We start from the raw sequence: 27,348 nt of genomic DNA, 5'->3' as shown, positions 1-27,348 counted from the left end.
TGAAGCCATTCTCCTTATGAAAAACTCACATAGACATTTCTCAAACACTGCAATCACCTACACCCACCCCAAGTATAAATTTTTATTGGGCTGGGTGCAGTGACTCACACTTGTGATCCCAGCACTTTGGGAGGCCGAGGTGGACAGATCATTTGAGGTCAGGAGTTTGAGACCAATGTGGTGAAACCCTGTCTCTACTAAAAATACAAACAAATTAGCCGAGTATGGTGGCTCATGCCTGTAATCCCAGCTACTTGGGAGTCTGAGGCAGTATAATTGCTTAAACCCAGGGGGCAGTGGTTGCAGTAAGCCAAGATTGTGCCACTGCATTCCAGCCTGGGTGACAGAGTGAGACTCATCTCAAAAATAAATAAATAAATAAGAAAGAAAAGAAAATTATTGGCAGTGGCCAAGGGTAGAACAAGTGTAAACACTTCTAAAACCAGTGAAGTGTCATGAGATATGTTAACAATTTAGTCCTCACTCTACCCGTGCTTATTATTTCTGATAATGTCCACAGCTCTCTCTTTCTCTGTTCATAATTTGATAGTTAAATATTTCATCTTGTCGCCATCACCCTGTTTCTCCAAAAAGCTATTAATGACTTTTTAGAGAAGAATCAAATATTGCCAAGAAATTTAAAAATTATGTTTCATTAGAGTAATTCTTATTTAAAAAATATTGCTAGAAAAGATCCAGAAGAGCTGTAAAAAATAAATCAGGCTGGGGAGGATTTGGTGGTCCGTTCTGCAGGCAACCTTTTCTGAGCAATGGTGGATGGCTGAGTCCATTCAAAAGTCAGCACCTTTAGTCTTGCCTGTTTCAGTAGGAGTCTTGCCTTAAAGGTAACAAGAAGGCTGGATTATGGTGACGATAAAGTTCTTGGCTTAGTACTCTCTATGGTGCTGTACTCAGAATAAATGGGAAATATATTGAAAAATATTCTGAAAGTGAAGTTTCAGACTTTCTCCAGTAAATATTCAGTTGCAATTAAGCATTTTGGTTCAACATGGCTCTGAGTCTGAATGGTGCTAAGCTTAGATACCAGACGCAATATGGTAAATTCTGGAAAGAGGGCTCCTGTTTGGAAGTGCAAAAGAAAATCTATTAAGAATGCATTAGCCAGAATAAAAGCTGGTAAAATGTTTTTAAGATCAACTAAATAAGTGAGTTTGAAAAACATTTCCTTTAGCTACTCTGTGTACAGGGTTTTCAGGGCTTTTACTGGAAAATTATGTCAGTCAAATCAATGGTGGTGCTCCTTTCAAGTCCTCCAGGAAATTGTCCCTTCCTCGTCTTTTTTTTGTTTGTTTCTTTTTAAAGAGATACTAAGGGTTTTTGCTTCTTTGTTTTATACTGGTAAGAAGTTGCTTTCTCTCATCTAAAACACCTTAGTTAAATTCATTCATCTGTGTTCTTGGTTTAGACCCAAATCTGACTTTTGACTGTTTACTCCAAAACTGGCCTTCCAATGAGTATCCACTTCTGCCAGTATCAAAACTAATAATTATGATGATAAAAATAATTATTGTTAACAATTCTAAACACCTCCTTAAAAGTGTGAACACTGAACTCTTATGGTTATTTTGTTTTCTTTTATTTATTTTTGTTTTATTTATTGTAATTTAGGTTCGGGGCAGATGTGCAGGTAATGCAGAATTGTTGCATAGGCACACACATGGCAAGGTGGTTTGCTGCCTGCATACCCCCATCACCTATATCTGGTATTTCTCCCCTCATTATCCCTCCCTATTCTCCCCACCCCCGCTGTCCCTCCCCTAGACCCCTCCTACTGACTGCAGTGTGTGTTGCTCCCCTCCCTGTGTCCACGGGTTCTAACTGTTCAACACCCGCCCATGAGTGATAACATACGGTGTTTGGTTTTCTATTATTGTGTCAGTTTGCTGAGAATGATGATTTCCAGATTCAACCATGTCCCTATGAAGGACACAAACTCACTGCTTTTTATGGCTGTGTAGTATTCCATGGTGTATATGTGCACATTTTCTTTATCTTACTTTATATTTTAATTTTGGGTTGTATTTTGCTCCTCTTCTCTATCTTTTCTGCACTGCTAATACCACCCAATTTACAGACATTGACACTGTCTAAACATGAAAGAGAGCTAGAGGTAAAGACAAGACAATTCAAAACAACTTCCTCAGTTCTCTGATTCACTTGACAAAAAGAGCTACCCCCATAAATAACTTGTATGATAATAATCAGGAGTATTACTGCTCCCACAGACCAGTCTGCCTATGGTGCCTGAAGTTCGCCAACCTATGTAAATCATACTGCCAGTTTACCCACACCTTATACATTTGTAAACAGATACAGTTCAGTTTAAATAAACCTCATATGAGGGAAGATTTTAGGAAGAATGTGTTAATTCTAGGAGAGTTATGTGTATGGGGAACTCTCCCATTTAGCATGAGGACTATGGGAAAAGAGGTTAAGGCATGTTTTGAGTAATTTGGCATTTTTGCTTTTTTCTTTTCCTCTCCTTTTCTATTATCAGTGGTCTGGGTCAGCATCCCAAATTCAAATTTTCTATGATCACTCCAATTCTTCATAGACTACTTTGGTTTCACATTTATTCTTTTCTTGCCCCTACCACTTAACATGAGAAGGTGGCATGAGACTTAACATGAGAAATATATTGAAAAATATTCTAAAAGTGAAGTTTCAGACTTTCTCCAGTAAATATTCAGTTGCGATTAAGCATTTTAGGTCAACACGGCTCTGGGAGTCATGCAAGTGCACCTCTCTGACCAGCAATGCCAATGGATCGATAATGCTGTAAACCACAGATATCACGGCTTTGGATCCAATCCCAACATGTATTATATGCCACTGATAACATGATCAATTTCAGCATATACACAAAGATATAATATCCCAACAATGTTTGAAATCAACAAAGAGTAAAAGAAGGCTCTGAATGTCTGATTCTTAAAGCAGGTAAACTCAAAGACAGATTTAATGTACACTCATTTTATCTGTTCTTTGTAACAGAATTTTATAGATGGTATGTGCAGAAAGCTTATCTTACTTATATGAAGAATTATCTTCACAAAACTTAACACACTCCATTGTTATATGTTTTAAAAATTCTTATACAGTATTCTTATAAACTGCAGCCCCAAGCAACTTTATAATTGGTAGGTTCTTTACATTCTTACACATAACTATGGTCTTAGTTTTTTGTTGAAATAATGCAGGATGAGTCCTCTGAAAGTATAAAAACATATACATTTTATACATTTTACACATTAATAGAATTCATTCACTTATAAATTTCTGATTATTAGATGTCTAATATTATATTAGTCAATGCTTTAAGTGATGTGAATACAGAAGGTGCACAAAATATGAAGCCTTTCTTTTTGCAAAGTTTATATTCTTGAAGGAGACAGATATCAATAACAACCACCACAACAACTCAACAAGTAAATATATAATATATGAGAAGAAAAATAAGGCAGGTTATAGGCTATATTTAGCCTTCCTCTTTTCCTGAGTGAGCACTCAGTGATAAGGCGCCATTTCAGATCAGGTCAGGACCTTTCCTAAAAGGGTGACATTTGAGCAGAGATTTGAATGAAGATCTCAAGAGGACAAGTTTGAGATGTTTTATCTTCTGATAGCTTGTAGTCACACAGCACTAATTAAACAAATCAGAAAATAAAATTATTTCAACTAAATAGTCCATTGAACAAGGACGAAACAACTGGTTTTATAGTCCAAAATTTTTACTTTTTATACTGGCTGGTTTTATGGCACATGAATACAAACTAAGATATAGTTTTAGGTTTACTATCTTCTAGGGCAAAACAAAATCCCTGGCTGGAGCCCCCTGATGGCAAAAATTTTTGGTGGTTATCACCTTTTTTAATTCTATAAATTGAGTAGCGAGTGATAAACCCAGGGAGTAGCTGAAAATTGTGACTGTTGTTGAACTCTGTCTCCCCATGTCTGCAGTGAGAGTAAGCAGCCATCACACAACCAAAGGGATGTCAGCAAACTAGATGGTGCTTACAGCTATCTGTCAACCAACAGGGATGGACTGAGTGCTCTGCTACTTAAAAACAATCATTGTGCTAGTTTATGGAGAACAGATCCTCTGGAGAAAGAGTCAAAATAGACGAAACAGATGTGTGAAGAAAACTAGGAGTTCCAATGGAAGATGCCTGACAGATACGTTGAGAAGCACTTGGCTGTGCAAGCCTAAAGCTTAGGGAAAGTCAAGGATGCAGATAGAAGTTGAATATTCATAAAAGCACCGATGGCACTTAAATCTATGATTACTATGAAGAAAGCGTAGACAGGAATGAGAAGAGGGCCCAGCACTGAGCTCTGGGGCACTCCATTATTTGCAAGGCTGACAAGAGAAGGATCCTGCAGAGAAAACCAAGGTCAGTCCCATTATAGGGAAACTAGGAGACTGCAGTATGTCATGAAAGGCAAGCCAAGAAAAGACAGCACTTCAAGAAGAATGGAATGCCTAGATGTGTCAAATGCACTGCAAAAATAAGCAGTGATTGTGTAATAAAAATAATAGCAGCTAACGTGTGCTATACCTGTATTATCTGTAAAACATTGTTTTAAGGATTTATACAGATTATCCCATTCAGTGTGCACAATACCCATATGGTAAGTAATGCTACAGTCACAACGGTATAAATGAGAAAACTGTGGAAGAAAATATTAATAACTTGCCCCTGGTCATGAAGCCTGACTACTGGATTTAGGAAGATGGATAACGTTAGTGGCCTTAAACAGAGCTGTTTCAGTAGAGCAGTGAAGCACCTAGAGTGACTGAAGTGGTTTGAGGGGAAAATGGAAAGTGAGAAATTAGGGATATCAGGTATAGACATGCACAACGTTACTATGCCTAGTACTTAGAATATTCAAAATAGATAGAAGTTATTAAAATAGTGCTAATTGTAGTTATTCTTTCAGATAACTGTCTTTCCTGCTGAACCATAAGCACTTTAACAGCATACTTTGCCTTTTTTTTTTTTTTTTTAGGTGGGGTCTTGCTTTGTTGCCCAGGCTGGAGTGCAATGGAACAATCTCAGCTCACTGCAACCTCTACCTCTTGGGTTCAAGCAATTCTCCTGCCTCAGCTTCCCGAGTAGCTAGGATTACAGGCACGCGCCACCACACCCAGCTAATTTTTGTATTTTTAGTAGAGGCAGATTTTCATCATGTTGGCCAGGCTGGTCTTGAACTCCTGACCTCATGATCCAGCCATCTCAGCCTCTCAAAGTGCTAGGATTCCAGGCGTGAGCCACCATTCCCAGCCTGTATTTCTTAATCTCTATATTTTAGGTCTTACGCAAATTTCTCAACTACTGTTTATTAGTTTAGGATTGGGAAGAGGTTAACAAAAGAGATTTATTTTGAAATGCTTTTATAGATAGGGTATGGTAGGGTTTGAATAGATAGAAAGGTCAAGTATAATATCCCAAGGATATTCAGACCACTGTTGAGCTCAATATATAAAACTTTATGAAATGTTAAGCCAATAATTTATTCCAAATGTTCATTTATGGGATGATAGCTCTGTCTGTCTAGATTGAAGATCCACAGCTCAAAAGCCTACAGAGACCAGGCTGCAATGGAAATGAGCACCAAGATTCAGTTTTAAGCTTTGGAATAAGAAGACTGGGGCATAATAAAGAAAAGTCAGAAGTCAAGAATTTTCATGTGAAATCTGCCTCCTTTATTAAAGTGTTGGCATTGAATTCAAAGTTTTGGATAGAACTATTCAGTGTAAAACAAACGCGGATGTGTGACTGTTCTGGTCCAAGTCCACTAGTTTATGTCTTCTGGTCTGCAGAATGTCAACTCAGCTAAGGTGGTGAGTTGATTCTGAGGGGCAAAAAATCAAACTTACAGTAAAACAAGTGAATTACAGACTTTTTGACATAGTTTTTAAAAATTTTAGATAGCAAGGCAGCTGATAGTTTAAAAATAAAAACCATACAAAAATATATATATATATATTCCAAGGGCTTTCATGACAGTAGAAAAGAAAAAACACAGGTAACCTGTTATCATTAATACTTACAACAGATCTGTCAAAAACACTGTGTGCTCTAAGGAAAACTCCATTGCATGGGGCTGGCTCTGAGGACTACTGTTAAGGTGAATGATGTGTTATATTGCTCACACTTTCCTAATTCTGAGGCTGTACTTGAGGTGACAGCCTTAGGCAGCATTCATAGGAGTGGGAAGAGGCAAGATCAAATTTTTTCTAAGGGAGAAAAAGTATCTTCTATAGTCAGTAAATATTTTATAATTGCTTGGCACATCTCACAACATACTGCTTAGATCAAAAGAATATTATCTACAGATATGTTATTTGGAACATCATATTATACAAAACTCTGCCTGTAGCAGTGCTGACGAATAATATTCAAATCCATCATGTAATCTTAAAAAAATGTTTCTTAGCATCTCAAATTATAATGCCTCTCAGATAACCTGAAAATAAATTTTATGTCATCCACTTTCACAAGTAACATCATTTCTCCTGGTTGGGTCTTTGGGATTTGACATCAAGGAAGTATAGAATTAAGGTGCTAACCAGATTCAGGGGCCAGTTAACACTTCAATGATTTGGATATCAAGTTAATTATTTCTTTTGATCAACGATGGCAGCAGACTGCTTTGTTGTTTGGATCTGTGGAATAATACATCATGTACACATAGATAGACCAAAGGAAAGATTTTTTTTTTTTAGTGTATTGGTGCTTCGTGGTTACTTTATTTGCATGAGTATATGCTATAGGGAAGCTGATTTGCCATACTATTGCCCATCTCTGTATCTCTGTCTATCTAAGTCTCTAGTAATCACTTATTATATAGTTTCTGGATTAAATTAAGGTACATAGCATAATGAAAGTTGTGAAGAAGTTACAGAAAACAATGGGCTTTCTTTCCTTAATGTGTTTCTGCTTTGACTGAATTATCCTTACAGGTTTGTTACTGGATATTTTAAAAAAAGTAAATGATTTCTATAAGCTCCGACATTCAGATTAAGAATACAAACTCATTACTAAAATGTAGATTAATTCTGAACTCAGAGGTAAACCAGGAAGCAGACACCTATTAGGGTACTGTGGAAATAGTCAAATTTGCAACATGACATTTCTTAGGCTGGATTTCACAAACAATGATCCATCACAGCTTACATCATGTAACTTTCTACATCTTAATGACCCGTGATGGTTTATCATGTGTAACTTTCTATTTTTTATTTCTTCTGGAGACAATGTATGTCCCAGAAGGGGAGATAACAGGCATACTTCTTATTTGAGCTCCTGTGGCTACTTTTTACCTCTAATCACTTTTAAGCATATATACAACTTGCATCTTACTTAGAAGTTCAAACTTGTGAAAATATTAACTAAGCATACTCCTTACTCTCACCATAGGTAGGCCCATGGAATTAAAAATCGACCACAGAATGATAGAACAGAATTGTTAAAGCAGGAAATTAAGGACCAGAAAATAATTTGCCCAGGTTTACATGACTAATCAATGGCAGGGTTGCAACTAGAATCCTAAATTGGTGTACTTTTTACTGTATTAATGGACTCTGTTAACGTTAAAAGCTTGATGGTCAAGAAAGACTTGAAAACTATCAGTAAGATTCTATTTAAATTGTTTCTTATTTGCCTGTGAATATAGCCTAACCCCCTCTTTCTTAATGAAGGCACAAAAACACAACAGAATCATACAACTTAATGAATCCAGCATTAATATCAAATTTATTGTTCAAAAAAGTAGAAGTCTCAGTTTTTATATCACTAACATTTTGCGTGTTGGCTAAAATTTCTTATTCTGAGCTCTAACAACCAGATCATTCCTTTGAGCTACTTGAGTATGTGTTCCCTCTTTTAGTTCCCTCTCCCTGGCTTAAGAAATTTCAAACACAAATCTTACTGCATGGTACAGTGACACACGAAACATGGCAGATTGCTGACTATGGGAAGCCAAAGGGCATGACAGCTTGCTTTAAACAAGATCACTGAAAAATCAGTTTTGCTTTAAGTTCATACAATGTCATATCATTAAACAGTGTTTTCATTTATGAAGTACGACTGCCATGCTAATGCTATTTTGTTTTAGCAGTGCTATTGTATGGTAAAAATGTTTCGATATCATACAATAGTCTAAAACACATTTTAGTTAAATTTCATTAAAATATTTATGAAATTATGAATCTCTGAGCTTAATTTTCAAATTGATTAACTAAAATTCATTGGGTTGCTCTATCCATGGGCCCCCTTCAATAGCACATCTATAGGTCTAGAATTTTCAAATATGCCACTTATTGCTTTTATTCTATATCCAAATAAGTATTATATAGTGTCCTATGTGTGACAAATACTTGCCAAAGGTTGACAAAAGAAGCAGCTTTGCTGATTCTGACTTCCTGCTTTGTTCACTATTGCCACTACTGATTTATTCTGTAATTTGTTTCTATTATTGGCCCAGCAACTGTAGGCAGAGATTTCAGAGAGGTGAGGCATGCAAACCAGAAATAAGTCAAAGGCAGAGGTATCCAAAAGAAAAAAAAAGAGTGAAATAATGTCATTTGCAGCAACATGGATGGTCATTATGCTAGCTGAAATAAGCCAGGCCCAGAAAGACAAATATTGCATGCTCTCAGTCACATGTGGAAGCTGAAAAAGTTATCTTATGAAGACAGAGAGTGGAACGATAGTAACCAAAACTAGAAAGGGTGTGTGGATGGAAAGGGGGATTAAGAGAAGTTGCTTAATGAGTACAATCATACAGTTAGAAGGAATGCATTCTAATGTTCAACAGCAGAGAAGGGTGACTATAGTTAACAACAATGTATTGTATATTTCAAATTAGCTAGAAAAGAGGACTTAAAACCTACCCTACACATAGAAATGAGAAGTACTTGAGGTGATGGATACTGCAAACACTCTGACTTGATTATGACATGCTCTATGCAGGTAACAAAATATCACATGTGCCCCATAAACATGTACAAATATTATGCATCAACAGAACAACAGGTAGAGGTATCTACCTGTGCTTTCACTTAAGCACCATATATGTGCACCACAAAGTAGAAGTGAAAGCAACAGGAATCCATCTTGATTCTGAATAGGAGTTGGTGTCTGAGTATGCTCCCCATACATACTCCTGCAGACATGGGTAAAGGCCAAAATATCTAACAAACTGGAATAGCATGGGCACTAACTAATCAGAGTAGCTGGGAACAGCCATAGGAGCATACTACTGAGTGCCTACCTTGATACAGAGCATGTCTTCAGCATGGTGAAGAAAGGGTCTTCCAAATTCTAGGTGGGGGTGGACTAATCCTCTTTATTTCACTGTTATCAGAAGGTACTCTGCTCCTGCTCTGCCACACTCTGCTGCCAGGCAGAAGAACTAGTGATGAAAAGTTAACATGCTTTGAGAATCTTAATCTCCTCAGCTGCTGACAAAGTTGCTTTTAATCTGCCCATTACTTCTTAGTTCAATTTGTTTTTTAATATCTTTAAAAAAAGAGAGGTAAGTTTTTTCAGGTTTGGGAAAGATTAGGTTGCTGTAGCTGTGTGGCATTATTTTTGAGGCCTCTGTTCTGGTCCATTGGCCTATATATTTGTTTTGGTATCAGTACCATGTTGTTTTGATTACTGTAGGCTTGCAGTATAGTTAGTTTGAAGTCAGGTAGTGTAATGTCTTCAGCTTTGTTCTTTTTGCCTAGTATTGTCTTGGCTATACGGGCTCTTTTTGGTTCCACATGAAATTTAAAGTAGTTTTTTTTTTTTTTTTCCTAATTCTGTGAAGAGAGTAAATGGTAGCTTGATGAGGATAACATTGAATCTATAAATTACTTTAGGCAGTATGGCTATTTTCACAATATTTATTCTTCCTCTCTTGGAACATATAATGTTTTTCCATGTGTTTGTGATCTCTTATTTCCTTGAGCAGTGGTTTGTAGTTCTCCTTGAAGAGGTCCTTCGCATCCCTTGTAAGCTGTATTCCTAAGTGTTTTATTCTCTTTGTAGCAATTGTGAATGGGAGTTCATTCATTATTTGGCTCTCTGTCTACTATTGGTGTATAGGAATGCTTGTGATTTTTGCACATCAATTTTGTATTCTGAGACTTTGCTGAAGTTGGTTATCAGCTTAAGGAGATTTTGGGCTGAGATGATGGGGGTTTTTAAATATGCAATCATGCCATATGCAAACAGAAACAATTTGACTTCCTTTCTTCCTATTTGAATACACTTTATTCCTTTCTCTTGCCTTATTGTCCAGGCCAGAACTTCCAATACTATGTTGAATAGGAGTGGTAGGAGAGGGTATTCTTGTCTTGTACTGGTTTTCAAAGGGAATCCTTCCAGTTTTTGCCCATTCAGTATGATATTGGCTGTGTGTTTGTCATAAATAGTTCTTATTAGATACCTTCCATCAATACCTAGTTTATTGAGAGTTTTTAGCATGAAGGGATGTTGAATTTTGTCAAAGGCCTTTTCTGCATCTATTGAGGTAATCGTGGTTTTTGTCATTGGTTCTGTTTATGTGATGGATTACATTTATCGATTTGCATATGTTGAACCAGACTTGCATTCCAGGGATGAAGCTGACTTGATTGTGGTGGATAAGCTTTTTGATGTGCTGCTGCATTCGGCTTGCCAATATTTTATTGAGGATTTTCACAACGATGTTCATCAGGGATATTAGGCTGAAATTTTCTTTTGTGTGTGTGTGTGTATGTGTGTGTGTGTGTCTGAGAGGTTTTGGAATCAGGATGATGCTGGCCTCATGAAATGAGTTAGGGAGGATTCCCTCTTTTTCTACTGTTTGGAATAGTTTTAGAAGGAATAGTACCAGCTTCTCTTTGTATCTCTGGTAGAATTTGGCTGTGAATCCATCTGGTCTGGGGCTCTTTTTGGTTGGTAGGCTATTAATAACTGCCTCAGTTTCAGAAGTTGTTATTGATCTATTCAGGGATTCAAATTCTTCCCGGTTTTGTCTTGGGAGGGTGTATGTGTCCAGGAATTCATCCATTTCTTCTAGATTTTCTAGTTTATTTGCGTAGAGGTGTTTATAGTATTCTCTGATGGTAGATATCACTGGTGATATCCCCTTTATAATTTTTTGTGTCTATTTGATTCTTCTCTCTTCTCTTCTTTATTAGTTTAACTAGCAGTCTATCTATTTTGTTGATCTTTTCAAAAAACCAGCTCCTGGATTCACTGATTTTTTTTTTTCGAAGGGTTTTTTGTGTCTCTATCTCCTTCAGTTCTGCTCTCATCTTAGTTATTTCTTGTCTACTGCAGCTTTTGAATTTGTTAGCTCTTGTTTCTCTATTTCTTTTAATTGTGATGTTAGTGTGTCAATTTTAGTTCTTTCCCATTTTCTCTTGGATTTAATGCTATCAGTTTTCCTCTAAACACTGCTTTAGCTGTGTCCCAGAGATTTTGGTACATTGTGTCTTTGTTCTCATTGGTTTCAAAGAACTTATTTATTTCTGCCTTAATTTTGTTATTTACCCAGTCATCATTCAGGAGCAGACTGTTCAGTTTCAATGTAGTTGTGCGGTTTTGAGTTAGCTTTTTAATCCTGAGCTCTAATTTGATTGCACTGTGGTCTGAGAGACTATTTGTTACAATTTCCATTATTTTGCATTTGCTGAGGAGTGTTTTACTTCCAATTATGTTGTTGATTTTAGAATAAGTGTGACGTGGTGCTGAGAAGAATGTATAATCTGTTGATTTGGAGTAGAGAGTTCTGTAGATGTCCATTAGGTCCGCTTAGTCCAGAGCTGAGTTGAAGTCCTAAATATCCTTGTTAATTTTCTGTCTTGTTGATCTGTCTAATATTAACAGTTGGGTATTAAAGTCTCCCACTATTATTCTGTGGGAGTCTAGGTCTCTTTTTAGGTATCTAAGAATTTGCTTTATGAATTTTGGTGCTCCTGTAGTGAGTGCATATATATTTAGGATCATTAGCTCTTCTTGTTACATTGATCCCTGTAACACCCTTCTTTGTCTTTTTTGATCTTTGTTGGTTTAAATTCTCTTTTACCAGAGACTAGGATTGCAACCCCTGCTTATTTTTGCTCTCCATTTGCTTGGTAAATATTCCTCCAGCCCTTTACTTTGAGCCTATGTGTGTCTTTGCATGGAAGATGGGTCTCCTGAATGTAGTACACCCATGGGTCTTGACGCTTTATTCAAGTTACCAGTCTGTGTCTTTTATTGGGGGATTTAGCCCATTTATATTTAAGGTTAATATTGTTATGTGTGACTTTGATCCTGTCATTATGATGCTAGCTGGTTATTTTGCCCATTACTTGATACAGTTTCTTCATAGTGTCAACTGTCTTTACAATTTGGTATGCTTTTGCAGTGGCTGGTACCAGTTTTTCTTTTTTATAGTTAGTGCTTTCTTCAGGAGCTCTTGTAAGGCAGGCCTAGTGGTGACAAAATCTCTCAGTATTTGCTTATCTGTAAAGGATTTTATTTCTCTTTCGCTTATGAAGCTTAGTTTGGATGGATATGAAATTCTGGGCTGAAAATTCTTTATGAATGTTGAATATTGGCACCCACTCTCTTCTGGCTTGCAGAGTTTCTGCAAAGAGATCTGCTGTTAATCTGATGGGCTTCCCTTTGTGGGTAACCCGACCTTTCTCTCTAGGTGCCCTTAAATTTTTTCCTTTATTTCAACCTTGGTGAATCTGATGATAATGTGTCTTGGGGTTGCTCTTCTCAAGGAGTATCTTTGTGGTGTTGTCTGTATTTCCTGAATTTGAATGTTGGCCTGTCTTGCTAGGTTGAGGAACTTCTCCTGGATAATATCCTAAAAAGTATTTTCCAACTTGATTCCATTGTCCCTGTCACTTTTAAGCAATGGGGAAAATATTCCCTATTTAATAAATGGTGTTTGGAAAACTGGCTAGCCATATGCAGAAAACTGAAACTGGACCCCTTCCAGTTTCAGATTAACTCAAGATGTCAAGATGGATTAAAGACTTAAATGTAAGATCTAAAACCATAAAACCCCTAGAAAAAAACCTAGGCAACAACCATTCAGGACATAGGCTTGGGCAAAGACTTCATGACTAAAACACCAAAAGCAATGGCAACAAAAGCCGAAATTGACAAACGGGATCTAATTAAACTAGAGAGCTTCCACGCAGCAAAAGAAAGGATCATTAGAGTGAATAGGCAACCTACAGAATGGGAGAAAAGTTTTGCAATCTATCCATCTGACAAACGCTAACATCCAGAATCTACAAGGAACTTATACAAATTTACAAGAAAAAAACAAACAACCCCATCAAACAGTGGGCAAAGTGTATGAACAGACGCTTCTCCAAAGAAGACATTTATATGGCCAACAAACATATGAAAAAGAGCTCATCATTACCGGTCATTAGGGAAATGCAAATCAAAACCAAAAGGAGATAACACCTCACACCAGTGTTATGATTATAATCATATAGAATGGTGATTATTAAAAAGTCAGGAAACAACAGATGCTGGAGAGGATGTGGAGAAATAGGAACGCTTTTACACTGTTGGTGGGAGTGTAAATTAATTCTACCATTGTGGAAGACAGTGTGGCAATTCTTCAAGGATCTAGAACCAGAAATACCATTTGACCCAGCTATCCCATTACATGGTATACGCCCAAAGGATTATAAATCATTCTACTATAAAGACATATGCACATGTATGTTTATTGCAGCACTGTTCACAACAGCAAAGACTTGGAACCAACCCAAATGCCCATAAATGATAGACTGGATAAAGAAAATGTGACACATATACACCATGGAATACTTTGCAGCCATAAAAAATGGGTGAGTTCATGTCCTTTTCAGGGACATGAATGAAGCTGGAAACCATCATTCTCAGAAAACTAACACAAGAACAGAAAACCAAAAACCACATGCTCTCACTCATAAGTGGGAGCTGAACAATGAAAACACGTGAACACAGGGAGTGGAACACCACACACGAGGGCCTGTCAGGGGGTGGGGAGCTAGGGGAGGTATATTATTAGCAGAAATGTCTAATGTAGATGACGGGTTGACGGGTGCAGCAAACCGCCATGGCACATGTATACCTATGTAACAAACCTTCATGTAATAACAATAACAAGAGATTACGTTTTCTAAAAAAAGAAAAGGAGAGGTAAGTAAGAGAGAGAGAGGAAAGAAAGCTAATATTTGTAGTTATCTTATTTTGAAAAACTACTATTCAGTTTAGACAACTAAGAAAAATATATTCTAAGAAAAATTTTTATAATTACATTATGAAGGTGGACATGACTATTTAAACAATCTGTACTTTAATTAATTAAAAATCCAGATTAGTCAAAAAAATTTTTAAATCCAGATTATTGTTACAGCTCTTTTGGAATTTGTCCAACAGGTTTTCCAGTTTCCACCAGAAAACCCCATAAAATATTTATTTATTGGGTTAACCTGCTAGAAAAATTTTTAAAAAGCTCTAACATGAATCTGGATTTTTTAAAAAGGCAAACTGTAGAATCTAAGGAGCAGGTAACTGAATACTTCTTCTATTCATATCAATAGCAGGTGTGGGTGGCAAACTTTTTTCTTCTCCAGGTATTTGCAACCTGATCAAGCTTGTTTTCTTTAGGTCAAACCAGTGTCCTCAGCAGGAACTCTGCAAAAAATCATTGGTTTGAGAACCTATCCTATTCAAGGGAAGAGTCGTGGTCAGAGCAACAATAATAATTTTGGTTAAATAGCTAATAATAATTAACTTTAAAATGGTTGGCTGTGACTTTTATTTAAACATTAACAAAGAGTTAAAACAATATAGGAATATGGTAAAAAAAAATTCAAATAGTATGAGCAAAGTTAAACATAATGTAAAATCCCTTTTTCTTTACCCTCAATCTTAGTTTCTTTTCTGAAAAATAACCCAAGATTGACAGTTTCTTTTTTATTCTTTGAACATAGGAAGGAAAGGAAAGAAGGCAGGAATCGAGGAAAGAGTAAGGAACAAGAAAGTTGTACATAATGGGATTATTCTGTGCGCTACTTGGCATTACGCTTTATTTGTTCTACAGTATTTCTTGGAATCTGTTTCCTATCAGTGCATTGGGATCATTTTTTCAAAGTTTGTATGATGGTAATTTTCAAATATACAGAAAATTATAAAATTTGGTACAATAAGCACCCATATACCCATCTTGATTAACATTTTGACCTATTTGCTGATTATTTCAATCATCTATTTAGTTTTTATTTTGCTGAATAATTTCAATATAAACTATTTTGCTGAATAATTTCAATGTAGATATCATGGTACTTCACTCCAAAATCCTTCAGCACCTCACGCTTAAAACCAAGAACATCGTCCTGTATAGACATTTCTGTATCTAATCAAATGAACAATTGTCAAATATAATCTATTAATAGTATCCAGTGACTACCAAAATGATGTCTCCAATTATTTCCCAATTGTCATTAATCGATTTCTGTAGAACTTGCATTTAATTAATGATGACATCTTGTATTTGAATGTCAAGTTTTTAACATCTCTCATAATCTAGAACAATGAGCTCCTTCATACAATTTTTAATTTTTTAACTTTTTTTTCTGAGATGAAGTCTCGCTCTATCACCCAGGAATCTTGGTTCACTGCAATCTCTGCTTCCTGGGTTCAATTGATTCTCCTGCCTCAGCTTCCTGAGTAGCTGGGATTACAGCTGTGTGCCACCATGCCTGGCTAAATTTTTTGGATTTTTAGTAGAGACAGTGTTTCATCATGTTGGTCAGGCTGGTCTCAAACACCTCAGCTTGTGATCTGCCTGCCTCAGCCTCCCAAAATGCTGGGATTACAGGCATGAGCCACCATGCCCAGTTCTTCATATATTTTTTTAAAGATGACATTGACTTCATGAAGAGATCAAACCTGTTTAGTTGTTTCCTCAGGATGTTGTTTAACTCGTTCAACTCCCTCATCTTCTGCATAACTAACTAATATGCCTACATTCCATGCATTGTGGTAAGTGTATTTTGTGCATTTAATCTCATTTAATTCTTACAACAACCCAGAGATGCTAATTATACTTGTATACCTATTCTACTGATAGAACATGGAAGTTAGAGAGGTTAATTCAATTCTCTAAGGTCAAATATTGTCTGTATTCTCTTCCCTGTTCTTTCTAGGTATGTCACATATAGTTTTGTCTAGTGCCATAGCATTTAGAGTTGGAAAGTACTTAATTTTATGTATCAAGAAAAAGAGGCCCAGAGAGACCAATTGTGTGATACAGCTAGTCATGTAATTATTTAGTACATAATTTTCAAATGCAAAAAGCACTTAATGAGCTGGTGTCACCACAAAAGGTCAGCTGGCTTCTCACAGAGTGGCACTACATTTGTAAATCTGCCAAGGTACAAAGCAGTGTTTACAAAGTGTGGCATGCAAGGTAATTTTTGATCCATGCACGAACAATTTTTATTTCTGTAGTAATTTATTCTAATGCATCTTAGGGAAATAACATAACTAGTTCACTGACCTCAGATATTAATCTTTAATCCGAGGCTCAGTTTAAAAAAGGGGTGAGTTAATTTAAAGAAAAATGTTAATAAAACAATGGCTCAGAAGGTATTATACAGTTAGAGCAATAAAATTATGACAGAAGAGAATAAATCCATAGAGGAACTTTTTTAGGATGAGCTCATGTTGACCTAATTCATGTATGAAAGTAGAGTGTAAATTTATTAATTCATGAAGAGAAATAAAACAGTTGTATGCACTGGAACTCTCAACTACGTGATGAATAAATTATCTGCCCATAGGCTGACCTCAAAATCAAAACAAGATAAAATTATTTAAATGATTCTAAAGTTTAATAACTTCAGGCCAAATATGTCCAGTTCATCCCTGTTCAGAAGAGTTTTGGCCTTGCCAATGGGACTTTTACACGAAAGCTCCTCTGTTGAAATCTTCCTATCTCTTAGGCATTACGAGATGACCAATTTTCTTTTCTGGTTGATTAGGTATGCTCATATTCAATATTGTTACTGGAAAATTGTATCTGAGAAGCCATTTTTCCCCTCTAAGGAATCATTACATATCTCTGCTCCAATTCATCCTCTGTTGGATATACAGTATAACTCAGAGAGGTTATTTTTACTTCCTTATGTCCAATTTATGGTAGACTCCAAATATTAATGGTAGATACTAGTGACCTTGACCTAGATTGTTAGATTCTGGCACATTTTCTTCTATACCATGTGCCCTATGCAAGTAATTTTCAGAGAACAAATAAAATTCCCCACACTAATAAATCTGAAACCTATAAAATTCATGATATGACAGATCACCACCTCACTTGATTGAATATACATTTTTAGTAAAATATAGGCCTTTATTGCTTACGGTTAATATAATGAAGATGGAAGCCTGACAGCTTGCTACCAAAGTCCCATAAAGTTAAGAGAGTTTATCTCCAGGCCCATGCCTCCATCCTCCACTTTTTTTGTTATGTTTACCTAAGTTCAGTGATAATAGAGATACATGAGAATTTGAGTGAATTCTCACAAGTATTTATACTCATTCAATGGATTTAAAAATGAGAATTATTAAATCCACTAGCTGGCTTATCTTTTATTTTTCACCATTCTAGAGAAATCCTGCTGGTGGCTGTGGATCAAGATGAAACCTGGAAGCCAAGTAGGTTCACCTTCCAAGTTTGCATCTTTAAAGATTGGCCACATAGTCTATGTTTTGGGTAGAAGTTAGATATACAACCTGAGTTTTTACTGAATGGTACCACAAGCCAAGTTTTCAAATAGGAAGATTGACTACAGAAGCAACTATCTCAACTCTGTCTCCTAAAAATTTACTCTCGTATACCTTAAATTGAATTAAAGTGAAATCAGTCTGTGTACTGGTACACAAAGGCCACTTTCATGTAAAGGATTTTAGTTTATTCTCTCTAATTCACAACAGAACCTCAGGCTAAAAAAGTCATTTGGCGTCAAAAACACAGTGTACATTGTTAAGGAAGTGAAGAGACAAACCACAGACTGGGAGAAAGTATTTGCAAAACACATATATGACAAAGGACTTTTTGCCAGAATATATAAAGAACTCTCAAATCTCAATAATAATACAACAATAATCCACATTTTAAAAAATGGGCAACAAAGTAAAATGGACACTTCATCAAAGAATTGAGGCAGACAGAAAATAAGCACATCTACTCAAAATTACGTTAGTAGAGGAATGCAAATCCAAGTCACAGTGAGATGCCACCACACACCTATTATCATGTTTTATATACTTATATGAATATTCATAATGGTTTAAAAAGTTTGATGATAGCAAATGATGGCAAGGATGTAGAGCAACTAGAACTTTTACATATGGCTGGTGGGAACACAAAAGGGTACAACTGCATCAGAAAATGATTTGGTAATTTAGTATTTTGAAACTTTGGCATATACTTCTCATAAGACCCAGCCGTTCCACTCACAGATATTCAATCAAAAGAAATAAAGTTGCAAGGTCACATAAAACCTGTACACAAATATTTATAGCAACTTTACTCATTATTCAAAAAATATGGACATATTTCAAACATCATCAGGCAGAAAAGGGAAAAACAAATAGTGGTACATTCATATATGGCATTCTACTAGCAATAAAAAGAAATAAACTCCAGATATATGCAGCAACATGGAGGAGTCTCAAATGCATAATGCTAGAAGAAAGATGCCAGACTCAAAAAGTTACATGCTGTATGGTTCAATTTACATGTCATTCCAGAAAAGGTAAACTGATAGAGACAAAAATCAGTCAGCAATTGATTATCTAGAGGGAACAAAGGGGAGGGGTGGGTCTGATTATAAAAGAGCATAAGAAAACTTTTCAGTGTAATGGAAATATTCTACATCTTAATTGTGGTGATGCCTACACAGTATATACGTTTGTTAAAATTCACAGGACAACATATTTTTAAAAGCAAACATTATAAATAAAAAAACTGATGCAAGCGCACATGCACACACACACACAGTGTACACATACACTATAGAGTAGATAAATTTGAATTATGGAGACCTGAGCCCTGGTGACCCCAAACTGTATTTAAACCAATGGCATCTATGTGACCTGCACTATGCTGGGCACTGGAAATAAAATAATGAGGAAAAATACACATAGTCCTTGCCTTCCTGGAGCATTCGTGGAGGCAGGTTAACGACATGACTTAAAAAAATATATATAGACAAGTCTGCAACTGGTATATATTGTAAAGATATTAAAGATAAAAAAATCACTGTGCAAATGTGAAAACATACACTGTAATAATTGCTTTATGTTTTGAAGAAAACTACCTGAGTAAAGGGTTTTAGGATCAAGAGACTTTGTACACCTTTCCATTCCCTCCCCCACCTTATTAGCATGCTAATATGTTAAGAACCCCAAGAGTCTTTGCTGTGATTATAAAGATGTTTAATTGAATATTTACTATATGTATTTGGTTGTGAAATAATTTTCCTATTAGCATCTCACAGAATATTTAATACTACATCTAAAGAGACATAGGAATAAATAACCATAGTATATTTTTTCAATTTTTAACTTTCTTCATTAAGTCGGTATTAGCAGAAAGATAGCAAACAATCCGAAACCACTAAGAGGGAAAAATATTTTTCCCTGGTAGTTCCTGTTTTTTTTTTTTTTGGTTTTTGGACAAGAAAATGAATCAGGAACTAAAAAGAACTGTATGTTCTCTCCAGATCTATTTCTGATGAAATCTGCCTGTTTGGCAACATTTTCAGCCTAATGTATTTTACATTATCCAGACACCCACATTCTTGACATGGAACCATAAAGCAATCTCGACTTCTACTTAATAGGTTTGTTGTCCTATATTGCAGCATGGAGCAAATGAGTAAATACATTGATATTGTTGTGTGCAAAGTTCTTACCTCGAGTTAATGAAGGAAGGCAGATAATATCTATGTGGGTTTGGATTAGAATTAGAGATTTCAGTATAAATTATTTATAAACATATTATTTAAAATTTAAAAATCTTGATATGGCTAGGGTCCACTGTCACTTTAACACCAAAAAATAAATATGGTACTTACTTAAATAGTTTTTATTCTGCTCATGACCAACTACATGTTTCTTTTCAAATCACCTTCTGTTTTTCTTTTTCCTAAACCCCTTTGCTGTACTTTCAGTTGAGCTGAGAATTGTTCCTTTCAAAGTGAAATTGTTTTGGAGTTTTCAGCAAATATTGCTATGGCATATATATATAGATAAGAGAAGTCTTATCTTCTGACAATTGGCCTTTTCAAAATTTTTATATATGCAAAATATATATATCCTAGTCGTTGATTTTTCTGTCACCTAGGATGGCTTCTAATTTATATGACATAGCTTCAAGCAGAAGCAGACATTACAAATATCTCTACACACATTACTACAGCCAAGTTTTAATTTGCCACACCCAAAGATAATTCTGAAGTCAATGGACAATCATTACATAAATTAAATGGGAGACAGAAACAAAAGCCATTTTCCAAAGAATAATAAGAAGAAAATTAATTACAATTAAATTGCAGAGAAGCTATAGTTTGCAATGAATCATGACATAAGGTTAATTATAACACGAATCTAAAGCTCTTCTTTGACGTGGAAAATAATCAGGTATTAGTGAATGTTCCCTTCTAAATGTGAAAATAAATATCAGTGTGTGGGTTGATTTGGTTTAGTGTTTTAAATCCAATTTCTTCTTCTGACAGTTGGCCTTTTCAAAATTTTTATTTTACTAATCAAATAATCATATTATAGGAAGACATACCTGTTTTGTATTGCTCCATTAAATACTGTTTGGTCAAAGAAAGATTTTTAGCCCATTGCATAATATTTAAAAGTACTCCAAATAAAGGAATGACAAAACTGTCATACAAGTATTAAACTGGTGAAGGTCAGAAGAATGACTGTGGCCAGGTTATAACTTCCTCAAAGGTTAGCCATCCATTTTTATTTCTATGGCATTTTGTGGCCTTTGGAGCTGTAGACTGGTCTATATTTTTTAAAAAATCAAAAGAGCACATGACTTGAATTTTAAATTGTTTGAAAGAAAAAAGGGGAAGGATTTATATTTTTCTATTTTACTTGCACCTTAGTCTGTAGAACTCCAATTTTTTTCTGAAGTTTAAGGCACCTCCATGCAAGTTATTTGTAGAAAATAAAATCTATATTTCTCATGATGCATGCCTGAGATTTATTCTCCAATTAGGCCTAGCCCTCTATTCTTTATGGAATGAAATTTGACCCAAGGGAATGATAAATACTTAGGCTGATAGAAAATCACTAGCCAGTTGATCAGTTAGGATTGACCAATTTTTAGACAGCTATTCAGTAATTTTTTCCATAAAGTAGGTAATTGTAGGCTATTTCCTAGTAATAAATACTGGGTGTTCCTCATGAACATTCTTCATATGGTTTGACGCAAATAGCATTCTAAAGCAGAAAGAACTTTGCATAAAGAACAAATAAACTAAAAGACAGAAAATAATGCCTCCAAATCCCCCTTTCAGAATGGCAAACCAAAGAGCTAATCCCATCTATTTAAATCCGTGTTTGAAAAGTGATTTGTAGTCATATAATATAGTAGATATAAATTTAACTTTGGGAGTGAGACTGCAGTAAAATTCTAGCTCTTGTTAACTAGTTGTTTGACCTTGGGCAAGGTACTTAAACTCAGCTTTCTCACAAATAAAATGCTCCTGTCTCTGTCATAAAGTTGCTTTGAACATTAGCTAAAATATGTAAAATGCTTAGCACAGTGCTGGCACGTAAAATAAGTGAGCTGTTTTGATTTTTATTTTAACTAAAGTTCCTATGAGTGTTTAGGTACAATTTCCTTTCTTGTTCTTCACTATGCTGTCCTAAGTTACTTGGGAAAAGTGTAAGGCAGCCTGCTAGGGAAAGTTGAAGGTCAGTTCTTGCTTATGAAGGATTTCAATCTTCAGAAGTCAAAGATTAGAATTTCATCACCAAGTCTTTCCAGAAAACCTGAGAGAAAGAATTTGGTGGTGAAAATGCATCTAAACTTGCTTACCTGTCAACTCTATTTCCCATTATTTCAACATTTTTAACATCTTAGTTTGAGTCCACACTGGTTCTGGAAAACACTCTGGTCATTGCAGATTCTATGATTTTGTCTGAGCATTCTTAGCCCATTGAATCTTGACTTGTCTAAATTCTATGCATCCTTCAAAACTGAGACAAAATCATTACTCTCCTTTAAGACTTCCCAATACCCCAGAAAAGTATCAATTTGTACTTCACTGATGTTCTGGTACCAGTTCATACCACGACGAAAAACATGGCCATGTGTTATAGGTACTTGTCTGCATTTTTATCTTGCGTAAAATGTCCAGTTCATATATTACATCCTATGTCCAGTGGAAACATCCTGCTTCACAATATTCATGGTCAGCATTCAACTGAATTTACGTTCAATTAATCAGACATGACTATGTATTTCCAAAGTAAGAAACTATCTTTTTTCTAGTGGAAAGGATGCTAACTATATATGACAATATATTTGAAGAGAATAAAAAGATTTTATAATCTTGATTGTTTCATCTTGAGTCCATGACTACAGTTCACACCCTATAGTCATTTTTGTAACTAATATAATGGGTGATGGATTATCTCATTTTATATCAGGTTAATACTGATTGCCTTAGGTTTTACCAATGGCTAGATACTTTAGAATGTCATCAGGATACATTTGTTTAACATAATGCTTTTGTATATTTTAATACTGAATATTAAACAGCATAGAAATATTTTTTTAGTTCATTGAAGCTGAGGTGCCATCAATTGTAACATGTACTTCCTTTTTAGAGATATTAAAATGTACAAATATGTACCTCTTACAACTGAAGTATGAAATAATAAACTTAATGGTGGTTCATATTAAGATGCTTTTTACTACAAATTACAGAAGACTCAACCCAAAATATCTTAAACGCTAAAAACAATTGGCTGCAGACACAATTTCCTCTGAAGGTTGGTTAATTTAGTCATTCAACCATGGCATCACGTACCTAGATTTTTAATGTATTTCCTCAGGGAACTGTCTTTTATCCTCGTGCTTAAATTGCTATAGTTGCAAGATGGCTTAGATATCTCCTGGCACCACTGGCTCACTTAACCCCACATGCAGAGACATATTTCTTTCCACGTGTTTCTTGTCATCTGGAAAATCTTTCTCTGAAGTTATCACAACAGACTCAAGGTTCTTTAGCCAGAGCTGGATCACATGACTTTTCCCAAGTCAGTCCCTAGCACAAGGGATGAAATGATCATCATTGACTAAAGTGGTTCAAGTTCCAAACTTCTGGGGCTAGTGACAGAATTGTCTTTCCCAAGAACAGGGACATGTAAAGCAGATTACGTGACCAATACTGAACTGCTGCTAAGAAGAAAAGGGTAACGATTTGAGTAGGTAATGAATGTGTGTGATACAATTTGTTTATGTGTGTCTCTGCTATGGTATATACTTCTGTATTAGTCCGTTCTCATGCTGCTAATAACGACAAACCCAAGATTGGGTAATTTATAAAGGAAAGTGGTTTAATTGAGTCTCAGTTCTGCATGGCTGGGAAGGCTTCAGGAAACATGTAATCATTATGGAAGGGGAAGCAAACATGTCCTTCTTCCCAAGGCAGCAGCAGTTGGAAGTGCCAAGCAAAGGGAGAAGAGCCCCTTACAAACCATCAGATCTTGTGAGAACAGCAGCATGGGGGTAACTACCCCCATGATTCAGTTACCTTCCTCTGGGTCCTCCCAGGAACACATGGGGATTTTGGGAACTACAATTCAAGATGAGATGAGGGTGGGGACATAGCCAAACCATATCAACTTCGAAAGAAAGTACTTTGCTAAAGTAATATGTTTTGCCTAATTTGCTTAATCTGTTTTTCTTTTTTATTTTATTTTATTGTATTTATTTTTTGAGATGGAGACTTGCTCTGTTGCCAGACTGGAATGCAGTGGCGCCATCTCAGCTCACTGTGCAATTGCTTAATCTTTATATGGGAACGCTCTTGAAATTCGTCTGAAGTGAATTAAAGTCTTATGCTTAGTTGCAGAAAGGTTCACCAATGACTACTTTCTTCTTAAAAATCCCTCTGATAAAGTAATAACATTTTAATTAAATTGATTAAAAATAACTCACTGGCCAGGGAAGGCGGCTCATGCCTGTAATTCCATTACTTTGGGAGGCTGAGGTGGAAGTATCACTAGAACTCATGAGTTCAAGGCCAGCCTGGGCAACATACAGAGACCCTGTCTCTATAAGTAAATAAATAAGCCAGGTGTGGTGGTGCATACCTGTAGTTCTAGCTACTCAAGAGACTGAGGTGGGAGGATTTCTTGAGCCCAAGAGGTCAAGGCTGCAGTGAGCCATAATTGCACTACTTCACTCCAGCCTGGGTGACAGACTGAGACACTATCAAAAAAACAAAACAAAACAAACAAACAAAAAAAATAAAATAAATAACTGAAAAATATAAAAGATGGGAATGTCATAAATATCCATATTGCAGCTAGCATTAAATATTTTAATATTCTACTATGAAAATGAAAGCATCCTTCAGCTTGGTGGTGGGAGGGGAATATTTTTTTGAGGCTCTCTGGATGATGATAAGGTTAAAAAGTTTGCTTTTATAGGATGATTAGTATTAATATTACAAGTTGGTGAATAAGGCATTTTCTGACAGATAATGATTTAACAGTCATTAAAAGTCTATTAAATACATGTCAAAAGAATAAGTGAATTAACACCACATCTAATTAAAAGTTTTGGAAACATGGCACTAAATGGACCATAAAAAGGGCACTTGTTTACAGTATGAGAGCTGAAGCAGGAAGACAGGGCATTACCTTGTTAGGTCTCAGCTGGGGATATGTGCACTGATTGGGTGATTCAAATTTTTCACTGCTTCGTAACTGTGAAGGTGCCACAAGTTTTGGGCACATTTTGGGGTTACAAATAAATCTTAGTAAGTAGGCGAATTTGCAAATATAAAATCTGCAAATACTAATAATTCACTGTACTTTGAATCCCATGATGTCTCTGCTTAAAACCACTAATGATTTTGTATTTTGCTTGGAAAAAAGTACAATCCTAAATCCTTAAGACAGCCTACAATAGATCTGTATAACTTGACTCCAGCCCCTTCCTCCGTCTGTTCTCTAGTTACTTTCTCTTATATACTATGGGTTAGCCACATGGGCTATTTATCAATTCTAGTTACCTTCTGTTTGTATACTATGGGTTAGCTATATGAGTTATTCACCTTTTTACATGTTTACCTACACACTGCAATGCCCTTCTCCTCTTCCTCTCCTATATACATGTGACACATACTGCACACACACTCCTCACACCGTTGGTTCCTTCTTGTCCATCAGATTTCAGCTAACATATCACACTCTTTTCAGACATGATTTTCCCAGAAATCCACTTTAAAGTAGGATCCTCCTGTTAATATCTTTCACAATATCCCCTTTGAGCATTTTAAATAGCATAATGTGATTAATACTTAGGTATTTGGTTTTTTTTAATGTTTATCGCTCTTACTAAACTGCAAGTTCCATGAAAATAGGAATCATTCCTTTTTGATTACCAGTGCATACCTATTCCTAACATTGTATCTGGCCACTGCAATGCCTTAATAAATATTAGTTGACTGACTAAATGAATAACACAGTGCTTTTAAACATTAATTAGTTTTCACCACACAGAAATCTCATAATTGACAATTAGAAGCTGGAGAAAACTTACTTATGTGAGACTTAAACCATTTTTATCGGGACCTTTGCATATAAACATGTGTGGCAGAATTGCCATAAAATATCTGAGAAATGCCAGTTTATCACAGTCATGAAATCAGTTAATATTTCCTCCTAATTTGGTCATCTAAACTTCATGCTTTATTTTCCTTCTGCACAATGTACTCTCTCTCTCTCTCTCTCTCTATATATATATATATGGACCAAAATGTATGATATATACACATATATACACAATGTACTATATATATATCACATATATATGTATTATATATACACATATATATATATACAATGTATTATATATACACAACGTATTGTATATATACAATGTATTATATATATACAATGTATTACATATAAACATATATATACAATGTATTATATATACATTGTATATATACAATATACACATATATACAATATACACATATATATACAATGTATTATATATATACAATGTATTATATATACATGTATATATACAATGTATCTATATATACTCTATATAGAGTATATATACCACATGTAGTATGTATACTATATATATTCTCCCTGTATATATGTATATATACTCAATGTACTATATATACCATATATATACACACCATATATATACACCATATATATGTGTATATATATACTCAATGTACTATATATACACATATATACTCAATGTACTATATATACCATATATATGGTGTGTGTATATATATATATATAGTACATTGAGTATATATACATATATATGTATATATATACACATATATAGGTATATATAGTACATTGAGTATATATACATATATACAGGGAGAATATATATAGGATACATACTACATGTGGTATATATACTCTATATAGAGTATATATAGATACATTGTATATACAGTATGTGCTGTATATAGTATATATATGTTATATATAGTACATTACTATATGTACATATGTAGTACATTACATGTACTAATGTACTATACATAACATATGCTATGTATATACCATATATGTTATATATAGTACATTAGCACATAATATATATATTACTTATTATTCTACTTACAATATCATATATAGTATATATATGATATATATACTATATGGTTAAGTCTTTAAAAATATATTCAGATATGGTAGCATTCTCTCAAAAAATACCTATCATGCTCAGGCACTCCACTGGATATCAAATGAATGAAATAGATCTAGTCCCTGTCTCCATGCAGCTTAACTCTAGTATGTTGGGGGCAGTCATTAAACAAATGATTATATAAATTATATATATACACACAGACACACACACACACAGTATTATGATTATATATACATATATAACTGAAAATTGTGAAATATGCTACAGAGTAAAGTAAAAGTGCTAGGAGGGTATTCAATGGGGAGAGGACAGGGGAAGCCAAAAATATTTCTGAGTTGGAGTTGTACTTGTAAGAGTCATTTATGGTATAAC

The 27,348-nt window shown here is 35.1% G+C and overlaps 1 protein-coding gene, 1 non-coding gene and 1 pseudogene across 2 annotated transcripts in view; 1 reads left to right on the top strand and 2 right to left on the bottom strand.

Moving 5' to 3' along the window:
• The window catches only part of B3GALT1 (beta-1,3-galactosyltransferase 1), a 568,918-nt gene that overhangs the window by 205,146 nt on the left and 336,424 nt on the right, over positions 1 to 27,348 (bottom strand). The gene's annotated exons all lie outside the window — the stretch shown is intronic.
• On the top strand, positions 14,411 to 14,472 carry LOC116557188. The gene has a single exon (XR_004271399.1). It is a non-coding gene; the product is annotated as a U7 small nuclear RNA (small nuclear RNA).
• Positions 14,488 to 14,531, bottom strand: LOC116557189 (annotated as a pseudogene).

Source organism: Sapajus apella, unplaced genomic scaffold (assembly GCF_009761245.1).
Source record: "Sapajus apella isolate SASKATOON/1434 unplaced genomic scaffold, GSC_monkey_1.0 scaffold18, whole genome shotgun sequence".
Taxonomy (NCBI): Eukaryota; Metazoa; Chordata; class Mammalia; order Primates; family Cebidae; genus Sapajus; species Sapajus apella.
The sequence above is the reverse complement of the archived record's forward strand: the minus strand, read 5'-3'. Positions and strand labels throughout refer to the sequence as shown.